At 41.3% G+C, this 21,625-nt stretch overlaps 1 protein-coding gene across 5 annotated transcripts in view; it reads left to right on the top strand.

Annotated features, from left to right (window-relative positions):
- CTNND2 (catenin delta 2) overlaps positions 1-21,625 on the top strand; it is a 901,977-nt gene that overhangs the window by 823,808 nt on the left and 56,544 nt on the right. The window lies entirely within an intron of this gene.

The following is a 21,625-nucleotide window of genomic DNA, read 5'->3' as shown; positions in this document are numbered from 1 at the left end:
TGTACCAGGAGTAAGAAATGAGAAATAAACAGGCAATGTTAGAGGATGCAAATGTAACTACTCTTCATATACATGTACACACAGAAGTGTCTGGGACTACTTGGGCAGCAAACGGCTCTTTGTAAGAATAGGATTATAAAACTGGCGACCCCACCAGAAACCATGAGTCACCTAGAAAGTGTTAGATTAGGTTAACTATACCGTCTAGCAAGCCTTCAGCTTTAACACAGAAAAGACTTTCAAGCTTCACGTAACAGCTGTGCCAGGCAAAAGGCAGGTGTGTTCTTTGAGGACAAGGTGGAGGTGATGCTTGGGGTGGGAGGCAAATTTTGGGATAGGCTGCAGGGCTGGGGGCTGATGGGCAATGCTGGTGGGTCCGAATCACAAGGTGTGGTTTGCAGGGAATCAGGCAAGGCAAGAGGAAGTGTGTCTCTTACCCACTCCCTTGTTATCTCTGATATTCCTTTTATTTTATTTGTTTTAATTATTACTACTTTTTTTTTAGAGACAGAGAAAGAAAGAAAGCACATGAGTGGGGAGAAGGGCAAAGAGAGTAAGAGAGAGAGAGAATCCCAAGCAGACTCCACTCTCAACGAGGAGCCCAGTGCAGGGCTTGATCTCATGACACTGAGATCATGACCTGCACTGATATCAGGAGTAGAACACTCACCACCCAGGCATCCCACTGATATTCCTTTCAGTATCTTTTTCCTTTGCTTATCTTTTGTTTCTGGCTCAGTGATAGGTGGTGGTGTACATTTTCTGGCTTGAAGCCCTTGGTCAGAGTACATGCCCGTGTCTTTGTTTCTTCATGGAGATGAGCACTGGGTTGGCCCCATGGGGCTGTCTTGAGAAATAAATGAAGACATAAGGAGCACTTAGCACAAATCTGGGAACCTGGTGGCCTTCACTGTTAGCAATGCCTCCTGTGCCTCACTGCGATTGTAGCAGGACTGACTCGTTCTAGTTCTAGAAGCAGTTTCTTACTGGCTTATTATGCTCCTTCATACATTTCTCTTGGTTCAGTGCAGGTGCCCAAGTAAAGGTTGTTGAGTGCCTCTGTTCTGTGAGAAGGATTGGAAGGACTTACAGTGTGAAGGTATTGCCCACTTATTGTGATGAGGCCTCTCTTCTAAAGCATATTTTTCAATTTATTGTAGCACAAATCTTTGTTTACACAGATGCTTAATTTTTCCCAATAAAAAATGTACTCTTTTCACCAAGACTTTATATCAGAGCATTGTATCTCGATTCTTCCAAGCAGCCCCCTGGTAAATAACGGAACAGTGAGGGGAAGTGTTGACAATAATGAGCTCTCTGCAAATGACACAAAGAGCTAGAATCCCAAATACCTATAATTATATTCTCCTACACATGTGCAGACTTTGATAAAGAGGGAGCCTATTCTGTTATTCCTTAATTTTAAGAGGAAGAAACTGCCAAGAACTCTAGGCTTTAATTACCAAAACAAATTCACTTGAAACAAATTCAGGCATGTGAACACAAACTAGAAGAACAAATACATCTTGCAAATGGTGCGCCAGAAAAGATCCATCCCATGGTGTCTTCGGTGAACCATGAAACATCTCAGGTAAAAAGTACATTTTTAGGCAAATCCTTTGAGATGAAGATCTTAAGGAAGGACCTGAGTGCGTTATGCAGTGTGGTTGAATTCTTTATTTGGTATCAAATATGCTTTGCTTTATAACAAAGAGCTCAGACTCCTCCCACATTGCAATTCATCTATTTTACTCATGGCACGATTTTTTTAAATAATAAATTTATTTTTTATTGGTGTTCAATTTGCCAACATACAAAATAACACACAGTGCTCATTCCGGCAAGTGCCCCCCTCAGTGCCCATCACCCATTCACCCCCACCCCCCGCCCTCCTCCCCTTCCACCACCCCTAGTTCATTTCCCAGAGTTAGGAGTCTTCATGTTCTGTCTCCCTTTCTGATATTTCCTACCCATTTCTTCTCCCTTCCCTTATATTCCCTTTCACTATTATTTATATTCCCCAAATGAATGAGACCATATAATGTTTGTCCTTCTCCGATTGACTAATTTCACTCAGCATAATACCCTCCAGTTCCATCCATGTTGAAGCAAATGGTGGATATTTGTCATTTCTAATGACTGAGTAATATTCCATTGTATACATAAACCACATCTTCTTTATCCATTCATCTTTCCATCTCAATGTCCACCTCGAGATTTGTCCATCTCGATGGACACCGAGACTCCTTCCACAGTTTGGCTATGGTGGACATTGCTGCTAGAAACATCGGGGTGCAGGTGTCCTGGCATTTCATTGCATCTGCATCTTTGGGGTAAATCCCCAGCAGTGCAATTGCTGGGTCGTAGGGCAGGTCTAGTTTTAACTCTTTGAGGAACCTCCACACAGTTTTCCAGAGTGGCTGCACCAGTTCACATTCCCACCAACAGTGCAGGAGGGTTCCCTTTTCTCCACATCCTCTCCAACATTTGTGGTTTCCTGCCTTGTTAATTTTCCCCATTCTCACTGGTGTGAGGTGGTATCTCATTGTGGTTTTGATTTGTATTTCCCTGATGGCCAGTGATGCAGAACATTTTCTCATGTGCGTGTTGGCCATGTCTATGTCTTCCTCTGTGAGATTTCTCTTCATGTCTTTTGCCCATTTCATGATTGGATTGTTTGTTTCTTTGGTGTTGAGTTTAATAAGTTCTTTATAGATCTTGGAAACTAGCCCTTTATCTGATACGTCATTTGCAAATATCTTCTCCCATTCTGTAGGTTGTCTTTTAGTTTTGTTGACTGTATCCTTTGCTGTGCAAAAGCTTCTTATCTTGATGAAGTCCCAATAGTTCATTTTTGCTTTTCTTTCTTTTGCCTTCGCGGATGTATCTTACAAGAAGTTACTGTGGCCGAGTTCAAAAAGGGTGTTGCCTGGGTTCTCCTCTAGGATTTTGATGGAATCTTGTCTCACATTGAGATCTTTCATCCATTTTGAGTTTATCTTTGTGTATGGTGAAAGAGAGTGGTCCAGTTTCATTCTTCTGCATGTGGATGTCCAATTTTCCCAGCACCATTTATTGAAGAGACTGTCTTTCTTCCAGTGGATAGTCTTTCCTTCTTTATCGAATATTAGTTGACCATAAAGTTGAGGGTCCACTTCTGGATTCTCTATTCTGTTCCATTGATCTATGTGTCATGGCACGATTTTTAAGCTTTTTTTTCCCCCTCTGGACTTCTCTGATAAGCTTACCTCCACTTACAAAAACATCAAAGCCCAGAAAGAAATTATTAGAAAAGACGAAAGAAAAGCACCTTTAGTTTAAGCTTCAAATGAAACCAACTTGATTAGTCATCCGAGATCAGGTGACCTGGCAGTAGCTTACAGCAAATCATGTCTGTCATCATCTTCTTATTCTAATTTCTCCTTAAAATGGTGAACAAACTGCCTACATGCAGCCATATCTCTAAAAGAGGCTGATGAAACCTGAAACTAAACTAGCTGTTGCCCTATTTGAGTCTTGTTTATTCTAAATAAGATGATAAAAATCAACACAAGAGAAAAGGCAGTGTCAGCACAGACCAAAAATAATGCCTCCTTAATTAAAATATACCAACTGTAAGTGTTATACAATAATTTTTATGGCATATCTAATCAAGGGCAAGCACGAAAGCCTTGTTGCCTCAAATGCCCTTACCTACTTGTACTTCTAGAGAGAAAAAAAATGGTCCTTGGTGGTGTTTCATGCTGGCTCCCCAGATATCATTGACACAGCCTGTTGCTAAAACATAGCTGAGTTTACTGCACACCACATGAGGGATGACATAGACTCAGTGGAGCTTTGCCAGTGTCTGAGAGGGACGAGGTGCCATCAGATTTTGTTGGAAATCTGAAGTTTGATGTAGGGTGGGTCTCCCAATGCCTAGACTTTCTGACTGGAACAAACAGGAATTCAAAGAGTGATAGATTACAAGGCCTCTGTTGATGCTTGCAGTTGAAGACTTGCTGGGTCTTTCCACAAGTTTCTGTATTGAGCAGTCAAGTTATTTGCCTAGACAAGATTCTCTTGGAATGCTAAGTGCTATTCCTGAAGACAGTGAGATGGTAAGGTGATGTTAAGGAAGACAGCAGACTGTACTTGTGCCATTGTCCAAGTTGTATGTAGGTAAAGGGTTGAGGGGAATTTGGGGGAGGGGGTTTTGGTTCTCCAGTGGCCTGAAAGGAGGCCTGCGTCTTGAGAACTGCTATTTCCTTATGAACAGACAGCCAGATGACGTGGAGAACTAATAGAGGCATAGATAATGCAAAGCTATGATGATCCAAGTTCATTTGCATTTAACTTTAAGAGCATTTGGGCTCCAGGCTCCCCACCTCTCCATCCACACTCTCAAATTGGTGTGAGAAGTGTGACAGGGAGTCTCTGCTCTCAGGGAGTGAGTCACTTAGCTGGAGATCCAGCACCAGCCCATTTCAAACCACACCCATACATTCACAGATATAAGGGTGCACACTTCCAAGTGTTGTTGGAGTTAACAGAAGGTAAACAATATGGGGTGACAGTGCTTATGAAATTCACAACTTTACGTTCTGAAGAAACAATGAATCCAAATAGAATATTTTTTAAAGATTTTATTTATTTATTTATTCATGAGAGACACAGAGAGAGAGAGGCAGAGACACAGACAGAGGGGGAAGTAGGCTGCCCTGCAGGGAGCCCCATGTGGGACTCCATCCCGGGACTCCAGGACCAGGACCACGCCCCAAGCTGAAGGCAGGCGCTCAACCTCTAAACCACCCAGGCATCCCAAAATTGAGTATTTTTAAGTAAAATTTATTTTGAAATTTATTCTCACTTTTGGGGGGAATCATAGGTCTCATCATGTTATTCATATTTGCTTGTTAAATAAGCCCAAGATCAACAAAATCTCAGACTATCAATAAATATCTGTAAAATGAGCAAACAGTTGGTATTCATGCTTTGAATTTATGGAGAATAGACATTAAAGGATCTATACCTTTAAAAGATCTATTTCTTAAAAAGCAGGGGGAAATGTCTCAGTTTTCATGAAAAGAATCTCTGGCAATTCGACTTCCCAATTATTAGAATATTTTCATATATTCTGGACATTTATTAGTGTCAAATGTCTATAGTTTTCTGTCACTTCTTTCCTTCTGGAATTATGCATGCCAAAAGAAGTTCCAAATGCAAGGATTGAATCAGTAGCTCTTAATGTGCTTAAAGCTCCTGCCAGTCAGGGTTCTCTTCAAGTCATTGTAACTCTACCGACATTAGTAAAACTAAACTAGAGAGCCACGCCTCCATTGTTCACATGCTGATTGCCCTGGCCAAATTGCAGTATGACTGATTGCTTGTCTGCCATCCAGAATTCTCTTAAATTTCAATTAGCTTGTACATCTCTCTGCATGTTCTACTCTCCATGGGTGCCCATTGGTGCTCTTGGTCATTGGGTGGACATTGTGCTGCATCCTAGAGATGACAGCTTCTCTTAGTAAAGAGCCTCCTTGAGACCTTTGAGAAGGAAAGCCACCAGCCAATCTAGACAATTTATTTAAGAATGCACACATTCATGTCCTCCTTGATGCCCAGGCACGAATGTGTGCATTCTTAAATAAACGTGATATGATGAGCACTGGGTGTTATATTATGTGTTGGCAAACTGAATTGAAAGAAAAATTAAAAAGAATGTTCACATTCTCATGCTGGTGGTGGCAAGGGAAAAAGGAGAGGTGTGGAAATAAACAGATACCACGCAAATGGAAAAATACAAAGCATATCTGTTCTGAGCTTCCTATAGCAAGGGAGTCAGCCGCCACCACTTACTCATATTTGGTAGAGTCAAAGGCAGGCAGCAGAATGGAAAGGTTCACAGTAGAGAAAAGGGAAGGATTCAGATGTGCCCTGACCGCCTGTTGGCATGGGGGGAGGGGGGGTTGGAGGACTTAACAAGAAGCGCTTAGTTAAGGGTGCATGCATATTTGGCTTTCTCTAATTGGTCCAAAACCTGATCCCTAAAGTATGGAAGCTACCAGTCATTAATCAAGTACAGGCCGTTGGGGGCCAATTATTATAAAAGTTATGGTTCGTCTTCCTAGACTGTCACTGGAGATAGCAATCTTGCTCCCTGCAAGTCTGACTTGTAGCAGGCTGGCTTCCTGGGTTTACCAAAGTTAAGGGGCTGGCTTCCTGGGCAGGCTGCCGCAGGTTGTGGATCAAAGTTCTATTTTTGCACACGATCTGGCCATTGTCTGTTCATACATTAAGTCTCTCCAGTAATATATGTGGAAGTTATAATGTAACAGAGCACAGCTTCTAAAATATACTTAATTGTAAATTAATTTTTAGTTAGAGTATGAGTTAGTTAGAGTATTACAATAAAATTGTAATGAAAGGAAACATAGCCAGGTTATTTGGAATCAGTTATCTACTCTGGGTTTCTCTTGCTCAGATATCAACTATATAGGCCAGTCTGTGGCAGTGGGCACTGATTGTAAAGGAAAGCACCGTGAAAATACAAGAACCCAGGAGTTAGCCGATGGCAAAGATTAACCCAACTCAGTATCTTCTTGGATTTGTTTTCCGTTGGGTCCCGAGCTAGTGGATACCTATGCATGTGTTTTCCTGTGAGGGAGTGTTTATGAGTTCTTGGTCTGAAGGTTTAGGGGCCAGGAGACCTGGGTCGAGAAAGAACATGGCTTCAAAGAAGGAACCATATCAGAAATTGTTAGGGAAGAAAAAGGAAAGAGCACTGAGTTAAAATTTCACGAACTAAATCACATATACAGAATTCTCTAGTGTAAACCATTTAAATAGCAAATTGCTAGGAAGAGATCACTGAAGTGCTACTTTATTCAACTTGATAGACTCTTTCCGTGAACACTTGTTGGGTCCTGCCATGAGGCTAGAAGTAGCTCCATTTTGATCTGTTAACAGCTATTTGTAACCTCACGACAAAACCAGTATGTATCTTCACTAAGACAATACATTGCTCGTGCCTTACAAATTTAGTGTTTAACCGGAATGACTGACTCCTACAGGATATCAACGATGAGCTATTTCCTCCTTAAACAAAATGCACTTTTTATGTTACTTTTGCACAGTAGTATTGAAACCAGTTATCTATTGAATACGTATGAGGCACAAGGGAACTGGATTAGGCATCTGGAGGATGGAAAGTATTTCTGGACTGGAAAGAATATGGGGAAGGCTTGTAGATAAGGGATAGACACATATATCTGCAATGCATTGGTGGATGAATAATATCCCTCATGAGTGATATCAACTCGAGGGCTCTCCGGGGTCTCTCTGGGAAGGGTGCTATTTCCTGGCCGCTGATGAGCACAGGAGTTACCATAACACCCTTGACAACTCTTAAATCTTCATTTGTCAGGTTGAAAGTTAGTACACCACGCATGCCAATGCATGTTTAGACGTTCATTTTCTTCCGCGTGCTTATTCCCACCATTGCATGCTGCGGACAAGTGAGAGAGGAAATTTGACAAGCAATTTGTGTTATGTCAGTTACCAACTCACATCCCTCATCTGCCCCCTCTAATCACACAGAAGCCTCCCAAAGCCCATGAGGCATGAAGTTCCAGGGGCTTATGAGGTTACTGAGGCACAGTGAGAAGCCCAAAATAGACATGAAGGGACTTGAGCAAAAAGAATCCTCCTTTCAGCTACTTAATACAACTGTCCCAGGACTTTCAGAAAGTGACTTACTTCCACCTGTTTCTAGCAGTTACCTGGTGTAAATGTTTGTGTCTCCCCAGAAATCATATGGTGAAGTCCTAACCTCCAGGGTGATAGTATTTGGAGGTGGAGCCTTTGGTGATTAAGATGATTAAGTTTAGAGGTCATAAGGTTGGGTTGAGACCATCGTAATTGGATTAATGCCGTTTTATAAGAAGAGGGTACATATGCACTAAGAAACAGCCATGTGACCACCCCCAGAGAAAGTGCTGTCTACAGGCACGGAATACCAGGAAACTAATCTGCTATAATCTGATCTTGAACTTTCCATCGTTCAGTCTGCAAGAAACAAATGCTTATTGTCTATTGTTTGAGCCTCCCAGTCTGTGGGACTTGGTTACAGCAGCCCAAGATGACTAAGACACCTCGCTCTGAATCTTAGAGGAACGGCTCTAAGCAGCCAGGAAATAGCACCCTTCCCTACCCTCTCCCCTGGGGAAGTTTGGCAACGTCTGGGGAAAGTCTTTCTTGGTATAGTGAGTTTGCTGGTAGCATCTAGTGAGTAGAGGCCAGGGATGCTGCTAACATCCCACAGTGTACAGGACACCCGACAGCCCCCTTAATGAAGCAAGATACAGGCAAAACATCAATGGTGCCAAAGTTGAGGAAACCTGCTCCTGATACTACACACCCATCTGCCTAGAAGCCCTGGAAACCTGAACATTCCCATGTCTCCTTAATAGCATATTATTTCCTAAATGTCTCTGATAATTCCAAAAACCGCCCCAACTAGGAAACCCATCAAAGCATGACTCTTGGTAAGCCAGATGACAGTAGCTGGAAAAAGCACAGGTGGGCCCCTCCAAATGATCGTACTGAGTCCCCTCCATACATGCTTGAGTCTCCACGCCTTCCTGTCCCTGCTGGCTCACCACAGAAACTGTAGGGCAGGCGAGTCCCAGCAGCTCACAAAAGTGAGATGTGCATCCTGGAGCAGATGCTTGCACCATGAGAGAGTGGACCTTGTGGCCAGTTCTCTCCAAACTATTTCTTTCACTCTCCATAGATCCTTTTGGTTTCCCAGGCAACTAAATGTGTTCCTGAAAAATTCATGCATGCAAGATTTTTAAGAGGAAAATAAAACAAACAACCACTTTCATTTGGGGTATAGCGTGTGCTTCAGCCTGACTGGTGTTTGTGATGGTTTGGGTTGGGTGGGGCTGGGTGAGGTTCTGGTGGGTTTGTTCATGGCTACTTTCCAGATATAGAGGTTGCATGATGCATCCTTTAGGGCAGTGTATATGGAATGCCTGCCTTGAGCCAGGCTTGTCCCAGGTCTAGGAGCTTGGTGATAAGCACCTGTATCCCCTTGCCTCCTGGAAGTGACTGAGGTGAACAGACCCTGGCGCTCTGCTAGAGATAGACCGGGATTTAGGGTGGGGTACGGCAGCTAAAGCAGCTGCAGGAGGAGAAACGGGAATGCCTTCCTAAGTCACATGATGGCTGAGCTGAGCCTGGAGAAGTTGGAGTTAACCCGACACAGGAGCAAGCAACACGGGAAGCAATAGCAAAGGGAGTTAAACCCCAGCACTGAACTCCTGTGTGATACTTGCAACACTACAAGCAGGGCTGCCTTGGGGCGGGGGAGGGAGGCTCCAGGGACTGCAGGCCCCCCCCCCCCCCCCCCCCCCCCCGAGGACTCAGCTTAGTCAGGGAGGTGAGAGAGCCACGTGTGGGCGGAGGAGGGTCCCAGGTCACTTCGGCTGCGACGAAAACAGAAGTTACTTGCACGTATGAAGACACATTTCAGACCCATACCACTGTGTCACACAATGAAATCGGTTGATTTTTCAGTTTTTACTGACCTCCAGAGAACAGTCACGGTGGTCCTGAATGTTTTCCGGTCCCTCCGCACGTGCACATCTGCCTATATTCTCTCTCCCTCAGGGAGGCCACAGACCCCTTGGCGGGTAGTTGCCTGATTACAAACCCGGAGCCCAGCACAATGGAAAAAGACATGGAAAGAAACAAAAAGCACTTTTCTGCGGTTGGTGTTGGGGGCAAGGACTGTGCTAGGTGACTTCCTTCCTGTGTCCCTTCAGCCCCACGGCACAGCCCCCTCTGTGGCCTCATCTTCCAGGACCGGCACCAGCGTGGCCTGGTTTCTGTGTCGCGTGCAGGCCCCGGGTGCTGGTCACCTCTGAGCTCCAAGATGAGATCCTGTGCAGTCACCACTTCCTGAGAGAATCCTGGCCTTCTCTGCAGAGGTATCAACAGTAATGACACCTACCTAAGCAACCCTCCTAAAAGTCAGGAAGTGTTGAAAGGAAGAACTCTTTTGACAATATTTTAAACTTTCTTTTCTGTTCCTGATAATGTTGGAGATTATCCCCAGGAAGACACCTGGACTTTGTGTTGCTGTTCAAGACGCTCTAGAGAAATTGGTCTTGAGCTTGCCACTGGGTCGGTACTGGGTGTGTGTGTGTAGTGGACTCTGGCGAATGCAAAGTGAGTTGTCTTTTTAGCGGGCCGGGGTGAAGCGGAATCCAGTGGTATGACAGCGATGTTTGTAGCCGATGTTAGGGGCTGATACATCATCATCTTTATTTAACTAATGTTTATTTACTTTTGTTATTTTGTCGTAGACACTAATCTTAGAGACCTAGGAGACGGGGATGTTACTCAGGGAGACGCCCGAATATGTTCAGTGCAGAATGACAAATTCCATGGAGCTACCCTGACGATGTGTGAATATTTTTCAAACAAAAAAAAAGATAGTTAACTATTATTTGTGGTCTCGTCAAAGTAGCTATTCTATAAACTTGGGCCAAACACATATGTTGAGCAGCGTATCAGTTAGCTAGGGCTGCGCAACAAAGCACCACTAGCCGGGTGGATTGAATAATGTATATTTCTTGTCTCCTGGTTCTGGAGGCTAGATGATTTCGGCAGGTTTCTTCTGAGTCTGTGAGGGAGACTGTTCCATGTGTGCCCCAGCATCTGGTGGTCTCCCGGAAATCTGGGGCATTCCTTGGCTTGTAGAAGCACCACCTCATCTCTGCCTTCATCTTCACATGGGAATCTGTGTGTGTATCTCCAATTTCTCCTTTGTATTAGGGACACCAGTTATATTGGATTAGAGACCTACCCTGCTGCAGTATGACCTCCCCTTAATTTATAACATCTGCAATTTCCGAATAAGTCCACATTCTGAAGCTGTGGTGCCCAAAACTTCAACATATGAATGGGGGATCAGCACAGTTCCAGCTATAAGCAGCATCCCTGTATTCACCCCCATTCCACACCAAGTAAACCATCAACTGCTTTTCACCACAGGATGAGGTGAGCCACTAAATCTCTCTGGTTAAAACCAGCAAGGATGACAGGCCCCAGTCTCTGACTAAAGAGAAGAAAGAAAACACTCATCAAGAAAAAGGAAGGGTGGGGGAGGGGAAGGAAGGTGCCGTGAGGTGTATGGGGACCCCCAACACAAATCCCTGGAACGTGTGAATGTGACCTTATTTGGGAAAAAAAAAAAAGCCTTTGTAGATGTCACTGAGTTAAGGATTTTGAGATAAGTTCCTCCTACCTTAGCCCCCTGGGCCCTACATCCAAAGATAAGCATCCTTTTAAGAGACAGAGCAGACACACAGAGAAGATGGAGGCAGACATTGGAGTGGTGCACCCCCAATCCAGGAAAGGCCACAAGCCACCAGAAGCTTGAGGAGGCAGGAAGGATTCTCTCTGAGAGCCGTCAGGGGGGTGTGGCCCTGCTGACACCTTGATTTCAGACTTCTGTCCTCAAAACTGTGGGAAAATTAATTTCTGATTTTTAAAACCACCCCCATTTGTGGTGATTTGTTAAAGCAGAAATTAATGGAAAAGGAAAAAAAACAAGCAAGCATGAGGAAGCCCGGGTGTCACTGATGGTGGCCGAGGTGGGCACCGCCCTGAAGTCCCCAAACCTCTGCAACTGTGCTCTGGCTTAACTTCCTAGAGGAAGAGCAGAACCACCAGAGGATTCTGTGCCCCTTCCTTGAACATCACTATTTATTCCAGTCCCCACCCATCACTCAGCTCCTGTGCCTGACCTTTGCAATCCGTCACTGGAAGGAAAGGAGTTGCTGTGAGAACTCTGTCGTTTAATGGAATTGTGTTAGGCCAAACAACCACCACTGATCTTCATGCTTTTCGGCAAGCTAACAGCCCATACATGCTTAGAAGCATACTGGAAGTCTCTAAGGACTTGAAAATAGGGTAGCAGAGACTGCTCATAGTGGATTACAAAATGTACATAGAAAGCATTTCTATAATAGGAAGACACCGCGTTTGTGCTTGATGCTTGGTTTAGATTTGCATGGTTTGTATTGTTTTGGTTTGATTTGGTGGTGCTAACCATGATCCTTAATAATAATACTGAAACTCTTTGTAGACCAGTGTGTAGGCTCTTGGGTAATCCTCTTGGATCATGCCGAAGTAGACTCATCAGGATGCTGGGGCAGGAAGCTGCAGTGCATGCTTCATGTCTCCATTTGAGAAGGTGACGCTATCAAGAAGTCATTCCTACCAAGTGAATGGACCCACGTTAGCAAACCTCACTGCAGTGAGAGCGGACAGCTAGGAGAATCATCACCATATTTCCTGCCAGGCAGATGCTGCTGTCCAAGGTACAACCTGCAAGAAGATGCAGGGAGGGAGCCTGCCAACTTGTTGCTCTCAGACAAACAGGCAGGACAGCCTCTCTCTCCCCTGCCTGGGCTCCATAGAGCATGAGACGATTAGACAGAGTTTCCAAAAACTGTGTGACAGTTTAGACAAGAAAACTCAAACACCAGCCACTTTGCTGGGCTTTAGGTCAACTGACCTGCCTCAACTCTGGCTGTGATAGTTTCCTACTTGTTTAAACGGTTGTACAATCTCTTCCATTTGTCATGTCTTTCTCCTTTGCAACATATGAAATCCCATGACAATAAAGAAATTACCAAAGGACTATCTAGCTTTTTTTTCTTTTCCTAGGATTTTGCAATATTAAATGTTGCTTGTTATAAATATGTCATCAGCTGGGTTCAGATCTAATATTAAGTTATTTTGATTGAGTGAGAGTCAGAAACAAAATTTGGTCCATTTTTTGGTTTTCTAGGCTCATTTTTTGCTTCTGTCTTTATATACATTTTTTCTTTTTAAATTCTTTATCTTCATATCTCATTCCCATTTATCACGTTGTAAATAATCCATATAATTATAATAGTTATTGGATTTTTTTAGTATAGCACAAACACACTCATTGAAGTTTTAAATTCATCGAAATATAAATCCTTTAAGATTTAGTAGTACACTCACAAACCATAAGCCTATAATATAAACACGGGTGTTCTGAACACATTAGAAATGCCAACAATCCATATATGAAATGTTCACCGTGGTTAATTAATTAAAGGAAAACAGGTAATATTATGTTGCCCAAGATATTTTTAGAATTAATCAGAGAAATGTTTTCACTACCCAGGGAATTTAGAGAAATAGCTAAAACACATTATTTTTATTAAAACAATTTGTCAGTATATTTGGGTTCTGATGTTCTTTCTGTTGAACTTGGAATTATGTGTAAAATAAAAATACAAAAGATGCTACATTTCTTTACTCTGAAAAAAAAAACACGGGCAGAAACTAAAAATTAAGCTCTGACCTAGACATCAAGTTTTGTAAATTAATACTATTAAAAATCAATCTCAGGACAAATGAGAAGTTTTCTTAAAGAAATGTTCTTTGTTAGCAAAGACTGCTCTGAATTTTCTTGTCTCTAATAAAGAACATTGTCTCCTAAATATAAGGGAGACAGGAATTTTATAAGATCTGGAACATGTTCAGACCTGGGCATATAATTTAGGGCCCATGATGTGTGTTAAAGCGATAGATTGATTGATGAGTCAGACAGCTTCAAGCTGCCTTGAGTTACTTGTCATCTGAGGCTTATTTCAGCTACGAAGGTAGATCATCTAAGCAAAGTCAGACCCTGGGGAACCTGTCACCCAAAGCCAGATAAGATCCATTGGCATCCAAACTTCAGCTCAGTAATTTAAATTGGAATTAGAATTGCCTAGTGGAAATCAGTACTTGGCTTGGCTGGTTGGTACTAGGAAGAAAAGCAACTTGGGAAACAAAATTAAGTGAATTTCAATCAATGAACCTCCTCTATTTGAGAACCTATACTGGGAATTCCTCCAGAAGCAGCCTCTTGGTTAACAGAGAAGGTGAACGGTAAGAACTCTATATCCTTGTTCTGTGACAATTATCTCTCTGGTTTATGAAACTCTGTGAACAAAGTATGGATGTTGGGGGGGACATGAAATCAGAACAAGAGAGTCGCAGTTACGAATAAGGTGTATTTAGGGCAAGCTGCTCCTATCAGCCATTACTTAAAATACACTACTGTGCATTGTCTCTGGCCATCTCTTTTATGTAATCAGAGCAATTCTTTCAGTTCTGATTTTATCAACATTAAATCAAGTTGTTATGAAACTGGGATTTCTTTGGTGCTGAAGATCTGTGGATACTCAGTGATAAGTAAGCAGAGTAACACCAACAGCAATGTTGGTCACCTTATTTGGCAGAGCCAACCTGGGGGCATCCCTCAGAAACCCAGTTCTCTGAGAAGGGAATGGGTGGCATGCACAAAATTATTTCCTTATTCAGATACATTTGGGAAACTCTCTGTTAAACTAAGTTCACCTAGTGGCTTTATTTTGTCTAACAGGATTGGCAGAGACTTTACTTTGCTAACATACATTGAAAATCTCTGAGTTGAATGTTAAGCACAGCATTTCCCACAAAACGCTACAGAGAAACCCTTTCTAGAACACAGCATCCTGTAGCACTAGTATTCCTGGGATCTGTCATAGAGGACGTTAATAGCAGCAGGATGGGTGTGAAGCCAATTCTCGTCCATCCAAGCACTATTGTTGCATCTTCTTACATTGTATAGTCAAACGTAAATTGTTTAGTGATGTGTCAGTAAACATGTTATTAGATATCGCTCAGTCCTCCATTTATATTATTGCTAGAAAGATCAGTTACATATGTAAGCTAACTAGACACAACTCCAATGAATGTCATAGAATGACTGACTGAATAAATGAGTTTCAGGGCAGGTGTCATACAGGTGGTGAAGATTATACCTCTGTATGCATGTGTGGTGGGTACAGCATAACATGGAGATGTTGAATCCCTATGTTGTGCATCTGAAACTCATGTAACGTTGTGTATCAACTATACTCCAGTTTTAAAACTTTTTTAAGAAGAAGGATTATATCTGTGGAAAGAGGCAGGAGGGAGGAGGGCCGGTCTGAGAGAGGAGCTTTTAGCCAGGAAACTCACAGAGAGGTACAAAAGCCAGAAGACAGCTCTGCAGCCTTACACACATCGTCTAACCTCTTGGGACTGCCTTCGTCTTCTATGTAAACTGGAAGTGCACCTGCCTTTGTTATACCCCTAGGGAGATGCAAAACAGAAATTGAAAGAGTAGATGTGACTTTTCTTAAGAAAGTTAAGCTACTCTATAATGTAATCTGTGAGCAGTAGTATGTGAAGAAAACCTGTAGCTGATTCTCTCTCTTTGGGACCTTCATTGATTTTTATTTTGGCTGAGGGGTCAATGAATTTGAGAAGGCAAGAACAAGGGAATGCAGTGTTGTAATTTGTCATTACCTGCATTCATCAGTGTATTACTGTTATCTAATGTGCTAGTGTCAGGTAGGAGGACTACTGTCTTCATTTTCTGTTCCTAAAAACAAATTTTGCTTATGAAAATGTGATCTCATCTTGTCTCTCACTCTATTGTCTTCTAAAATTTTCATCCTAGGAGAGTTCTTGGGTCTTTGTTGGATAACAATCTTGACCTAAAAATAAAAAGGCCTCCAGAGTATCTCCCCTGAGGCTAGGATCAGTAAGTTTAAAGTTTTCACCTTTACCTCGTTTCTGCTAAAATTAGACAGTGAATTGAGATAAACTTTTTTTTAGCTATCATACTGAATATTTAATCAAATCACTTAAATCCTGTTATAATGTGTCAAATCAGTTACTTGATTCATTTTCAATATTTCTCAAAAATCAGTTTCTTTCTAGTTCAAAAGATGCTTCAGCAAACTTCCTGTTAATTAACTGCCTTTTTTATTTTTAGAGCAATTCTTATAAAAATTAAATATGCTTATCTTAGCCACCTCCTTGTCCATATTTCTACTCATTGCCTTACTTCTCAAGAAGTATAAGAATTTCTCAAAATCTAATTCAGTGAAATCCTCTGGATAAGGTCCTAAGGTACTGAAAAGTACAATTCCTTTTGTCTTCCAAACAGATGGAATAGGTTATTTATTTGGAGGTAATAATTCTTAAGAGAACTGCACACCATACACTATGACCTATAAAATTCTACTTTGTTTAATATTATTTCCATTTGGAGGGTTGAGTTATCATTTGAATCATTTTCCCAGACCAGTTGCTTACCAATTCTGGCATATGAAATAGGTCCTTATATGTGTTGTAAGTCTGTGCTTGTTTTTTAAAATCATAGTTATTAGAAAAAAGCAGAAGGAATTTTTGCATTTCTTCCAGAATTTGTCTCAGCCTCTGCTCACAGCAACCACTGATTGCTTGGCCCTAGCTGATCCCATTTTACGATGACTTTTTTTCTCTCTCTCTTCCTCTATTTGGATAAATCTTTAATCAATTAAAGCAACTGGCAGATCCATAAAACAAGGTTCATTATGGTTCACATTTTAGAAACATCAATACATCTCATTAAATATTTATTCCAACCTAGAAGGAGCAAAGGGACAGAGGTGGAAATGAGAAGGTCCCATTCTGGGAAAAAGGGACTGACATGATCAGACCAGAGGGCTGATGTTGCACAACTATTTTCCAGTCTGTTAAAGGAAAATGTAGGGGCAGAAGCATCAAGAGGAATGAATTTTTACATACAAAATGTTGCAAGGCATCCAGACTTAATAAGAACCAGCTTTCCACATTTAGAATAAAAAAGTACAGTTTTACCATGGTTTATAAGGTTATGACTGGTCATTTCAAGCTCGACAGTGGTGTTCTCACAAGATAATCATATCACCTGACGCATGTTGGTATTGGCATGTCAGAGAGAAGTTGATTCGGCAAGTCGGCAACTGATAGCAAATGACTCAGAGTCATTATTTGGGACTAGGATGAGAAGGGCCATCCTGTATTTCTTTTTCTTTTCTCTCTCTCTCTCTTTTTTTGTTTTCCTGGGTTGATTTTTTTATTTTGTCCTGTTCTCCCGATTCTCTGCTGTGACAAGCACACAGCAAGCGCAGGGTCATGGTGGAGGCAGATTGAGTTACCCATGCACCTTCACGGTGCCTCCTGATCCAGAAGTTCTGCTCCTAAGATGCAGGTGTTACTCAGCTGTTTTCTTATTTGTGACCATCTGTTTGATGATTTACTTTATTTGACCATTTGTAAAGACACGGGTGTAGCAAGCAGTGTGGATTCATTCACAAAGACATCTTTACACGTTTATCCAAACTAGACCTATATGATAATAAATCTTGAGAGTTAACTTTTGTTTTGTTTTACAGCACCTGGGTTTGTAAACTAGGTCACTTCATGTAGCAGAAAATTTTTTATTCCCTTTCCTCTCAGCTACTGGGATTAGTAACCCAAGACTGTCAGAGTCACTTTTGCCAGTCTTCACCTCCACAACCATAACTCAGAATATTCTGTCTCTCTGAGCTATAACTCCTCAATGCTCTGGCCATGCTGCCTGTGGATGGGGTTCCTTAAGCCATACAGCACAAGACAAGCCTGAGAGGATGTTGTAGACTTTAATTCCGCCTACGAAATGCACGTTTTTTTTTTAATGGGCTTGTCATACCTAATTAAATTATATTTGCCTTTAAATGTGACATCTATGGCATGGTTATGGGTACAGATCTGATTTTTTTCATTTATGTTCTACTAGAAAGGAGGACAGATTCTAGTTCAATCTGTGAAAACCTAGGGTCAAAGAAAGTAAATGGATTAGTCAAGGCATTTTTCTTATATTATTTCACCACAGTTTTAAGTTGTATAGACAAGACCAATCAACATTTGTAGTTATGTTTACAGAATTATTAACCTTCTGTTAGTAACTGACTGTAAATTATGTTTACAGGATTTATAACTTTCACAGATAATTTATTATCTTACTATTTTAAGAATTTATAATGTATTTTTCTGAATTCTGAAAGATTAATTAGAACAAGATTTCATTTAAAGAATGTTTCATCTAGTTTTTATAAGCATAATCTGTTAAATCAAGCATTTGGGACAGAGGAAGTAGAGAGAAAGAAGCTTTTGTAACATGCCCAATTCAAAATAGAACATTAATCGCAATTAAATTTGTTTCATTTAGCCTAAGTAATTAATCCTCATTCTCTTGATCTTGAGTGTTACAGTTAGCAGTATTTCAAAGTGAATGAGTTCTGGAAATCCTGATTGAATCTCTTAGCAGTGTGAGAGTTACCCCTCCATGGTGATGATATCACCTCTACGGGGTACCTGTAGCCAAGAGCCTATTTATTTATTGTATCAAATGTTAAGAGTACCTGTTGAGGTTCTTTAATCAGTATTTTGATGTTTCTTCCAACAGACCCAATTACAGATCTGTAGCTCTGTCAGGGGTCTCTGGGCAAGCATGAGAGAAAATCACAGCACCTCTCTTGATGATAAGGCTGAATGACTCTGATTTCTCATCACAATCAGTAATAATAAAATTGAGACGAGTTTAGTTTTATAAGGAGTTGGTGACTAGCATGAAGGGAAGTATCCATGATGGACAGTGAGGGTACTGAAGATTTCCAGGATCTCATTATCTATCCCATAAAGATTATATTAGGATTACCACCAACTAAAAATCTCTTTTTTTTATTTTTAATTTTTATTTAAATTCAGTTATCCAACATACAGTACATTACTTTCAGATGCAGCATTCAGTAATTCATCAGTTATGTATAATACGCAGTGTTCATCACATCATGTGCCATCTTTAATGCCCATCAGCCAGTTATCCCATTCCCCACCTCCCCTCCTGGGACCCTCAATTTGTTTCCCAGAGTTAAGAGTCTCTCCTGGTTTCTTGTCCTCTCTTATTTTTACCCATTCAGTTTACTCTTCTTCCCTTATGATCCCTTGCAATATTTCCTATATTCCACATATGAGTGAGGCCATATGATTATTGTCTTTCTTTGATTGACTTAGTTAGCTCAGCATAATACCCTCCAGTTCGATCAATGTTGATGTAAATGGTAAATCTTCATCCTTTCGGATGGCTGAGTAATATTCCATTTTGAAAAGTCTCTTTTAACCTAGAAATGGACTCTTTCCTTCAAAAGCCTGTTGACTATTAATGTTCCATTCTTTAACATAAAAGCAAACATGCTTTTAACCAAAATGGAAAATTCATGAGTGCTGGGGCATAATCATATTACTTCCCATGATTAAGTGGAGGTGGAGTTTCCCTCATTTTCATTTGCCAGGTCTTTTTGTATTGGAAGCTTGATAAATAGGCCATCTCTCACACCAGTATTAAACTGAATGAAAACATGCAGAATGCCAATTCTAGCATCTTTATTGCATGAGGTGAGGAAGAAAACTCTATGATACTACCCAGCAACAGTCTGGGAAAGCCCTAAGATGGTTTTAGATGTAAAAGACATTTTTAAAAGATTTATTAGTTTGACTGTGGGTTGTAGATATGGGGAAGGCAGTTTCAAAAAAGAGTTCTCAGGGCATGCAAGATATAAGTCCTTAGTGTGTAAAGACAAGAAATAACTGCAGCTTGGTTCAGAACTTTCCCATGTGAACAATCATTCAAATTTTTTCAAGAGCCAAGCAATACTATCTTGAACGTTTCACCTCTTGGTCTATAAGCCACATAAACCACAGTTTTAAAATATAGGGGGCTTTTGTATGTTTTCTCCTCTTTTATAATAAACTATATCAGATACCCTTATAGTTACACAGTGACAGATTCTTATGATACATTAGCTCCAAAAATTCCCTAAAGAGAAAGAAAAGGTGATAGCCACATTCCAGAAGGAGCTATGGCTATTTACAGAGCATTGTAAAAAGACTAATAATCTCCCTTTTGCAAAGGGGACAAAGCCCTTTTCACTTTTACCTACAGACATACAATCACCTGGAGATCATCACCTCACTTCGATAACTTCACCCACTGATCAAAAGTAATTTCAGACTGGGGAGAGGATTCTGACAAGCTGGCAGAGTAGAAAGCACAAGTGTCTGGTTCTTCACATTCCCAGAGTATATCTGATGTATTTTGTAACTCTGGAGTCTAATAAAGGCCTGCAACTTTCAAGGGAAAGCTTGGAGGGTAAATAGTGATCAATTTTAGTCAATTTTAGCTCTTAGCACAGTAGCAGCTGCCCATCCCTCACCTAGATCAACTTGGCTGGCAGCTATATATGTGTTCCTGAGCAGTTTGCATGCAGTTGATGGGAACCAGGGTGGGCAGCAAGGACCCTGTGCTCTAAACATCAGGGATCTGCATTATAATCACTTTTACTTCTGATCACGGAGGTGCAGACACAGAGGTAGACAGCCATTTTTTTGCACACCTCTCATTGCTGCAAGCCCCTTCCCCTCTGGCTGAGGTGACTTCCTGGGGATTTAGAGTTGGCTCCCTTCCTTCTTCTTTGGTTCCTTTTTCTCCCCTTTTGGGAACCAGACTTTAAAAACTAGGACATTCAAAAGCAAATGCATATGCAAAGGAAATTAACAGTCCCCCACATGCCCAGAAAAAGGTACAAGTTCAGAAAAGATCTGAGAGGACCTTAAATTTGTACCTCAGGTTGATCCTCTGCACAGAGACAGCCTATAACAAATAAAAATAGAACAAAAACAAGCAGCAAACCCGGGGAAGGGGAAGAATCTGATTTCCAGTATTACATGAGTAGATTAGATTCGATTCCAGTGTCTACATTTACACACACACACACACACACACACACACACACACAATCATAAAGCATACAAAGAAACAGAAGTGTGGTTCATTCAAAGGAAAAAATTAAAACAACAAAACTGAGAAGACCAGATGGCAGACCTACTAGACAAAAACTTTAGAACAACTATCTTAAAGATGTTCAAAGAATTAAGAGGTGATGTGAAGAAAGGCAAGCATATGATGAATGAATTAAATGGAAATATCATTAAAGTGATTGAAAACCTAAAAGGAATTAAAATAAGAAATTCTAGAGCTGAAAATGACAATCACTGAAATGAAAAATTCACTGGAGGGATCCAAAGGCAGATTTGAGTAGGCAGTAGAATCCATGAACTTGAAGACAAGATAGCCGAACTCATCAAGACCTAGGGACAGAGAGAAAAAAAATTGAAGAAAAGTGAACAGAGTCTGAGAGATCTGTGAGTCACCATCAGGCAGGCCAACATGCACAGTGTGGAAGTCCCAGAGGGAGAGGAGAGAAAGGGTCAGAGAGATTATTTGAAGAAATAATGCCTGAATGCTTTCCAAATTCGATGAAAGATGTGAATCTAAACATCCAAGAAACTCAACCAGCTCTGAGTAGGATAAACTGAAAGGACCCACACTGAGATACATAATCAAACTGTCCAAAGGTGCCATGGGGCACCTGGGTGGCTCAGTGGTTGAGTGTCTGCCTTTGGCCCAGGTTGTGGTCCTGGGGTTCTGGGACCAAGTCCCACATCAGGCTCCCTGCGGGAGCCTGATCCTCCCTCTGTCTGTGTCTCTGTCTCTGTCTCTCTCTCTCTCTCTCTGTGTGTCTCTCATGAATGAATAAACAAAATCTTTAAAAAATAAAAAAAAATTTAACTGTCCAAAGACAAGGACAGAGAGAATCTTAAAATAGCAAAA

Source organism: Vulpes lagopus, chromosome 17, assembly GCF_018345385.1.
Source record: "Vulpes lagopus strain Blue_001 chromosome 17, ASM1834538v1, whole genome shotgun sequence".
In the NCBI taxonomy this organism is placed as follows: Eukaryota; Metazoa; Chordata; class Mammalia; order Carnivora; family Canidae; genus Vulpes; species Vulpes lagopus.
Note: the sequence above shows the minus strand (reverse complement) of the source record. Positions and strands in the feature narration are given on the sequence as shown.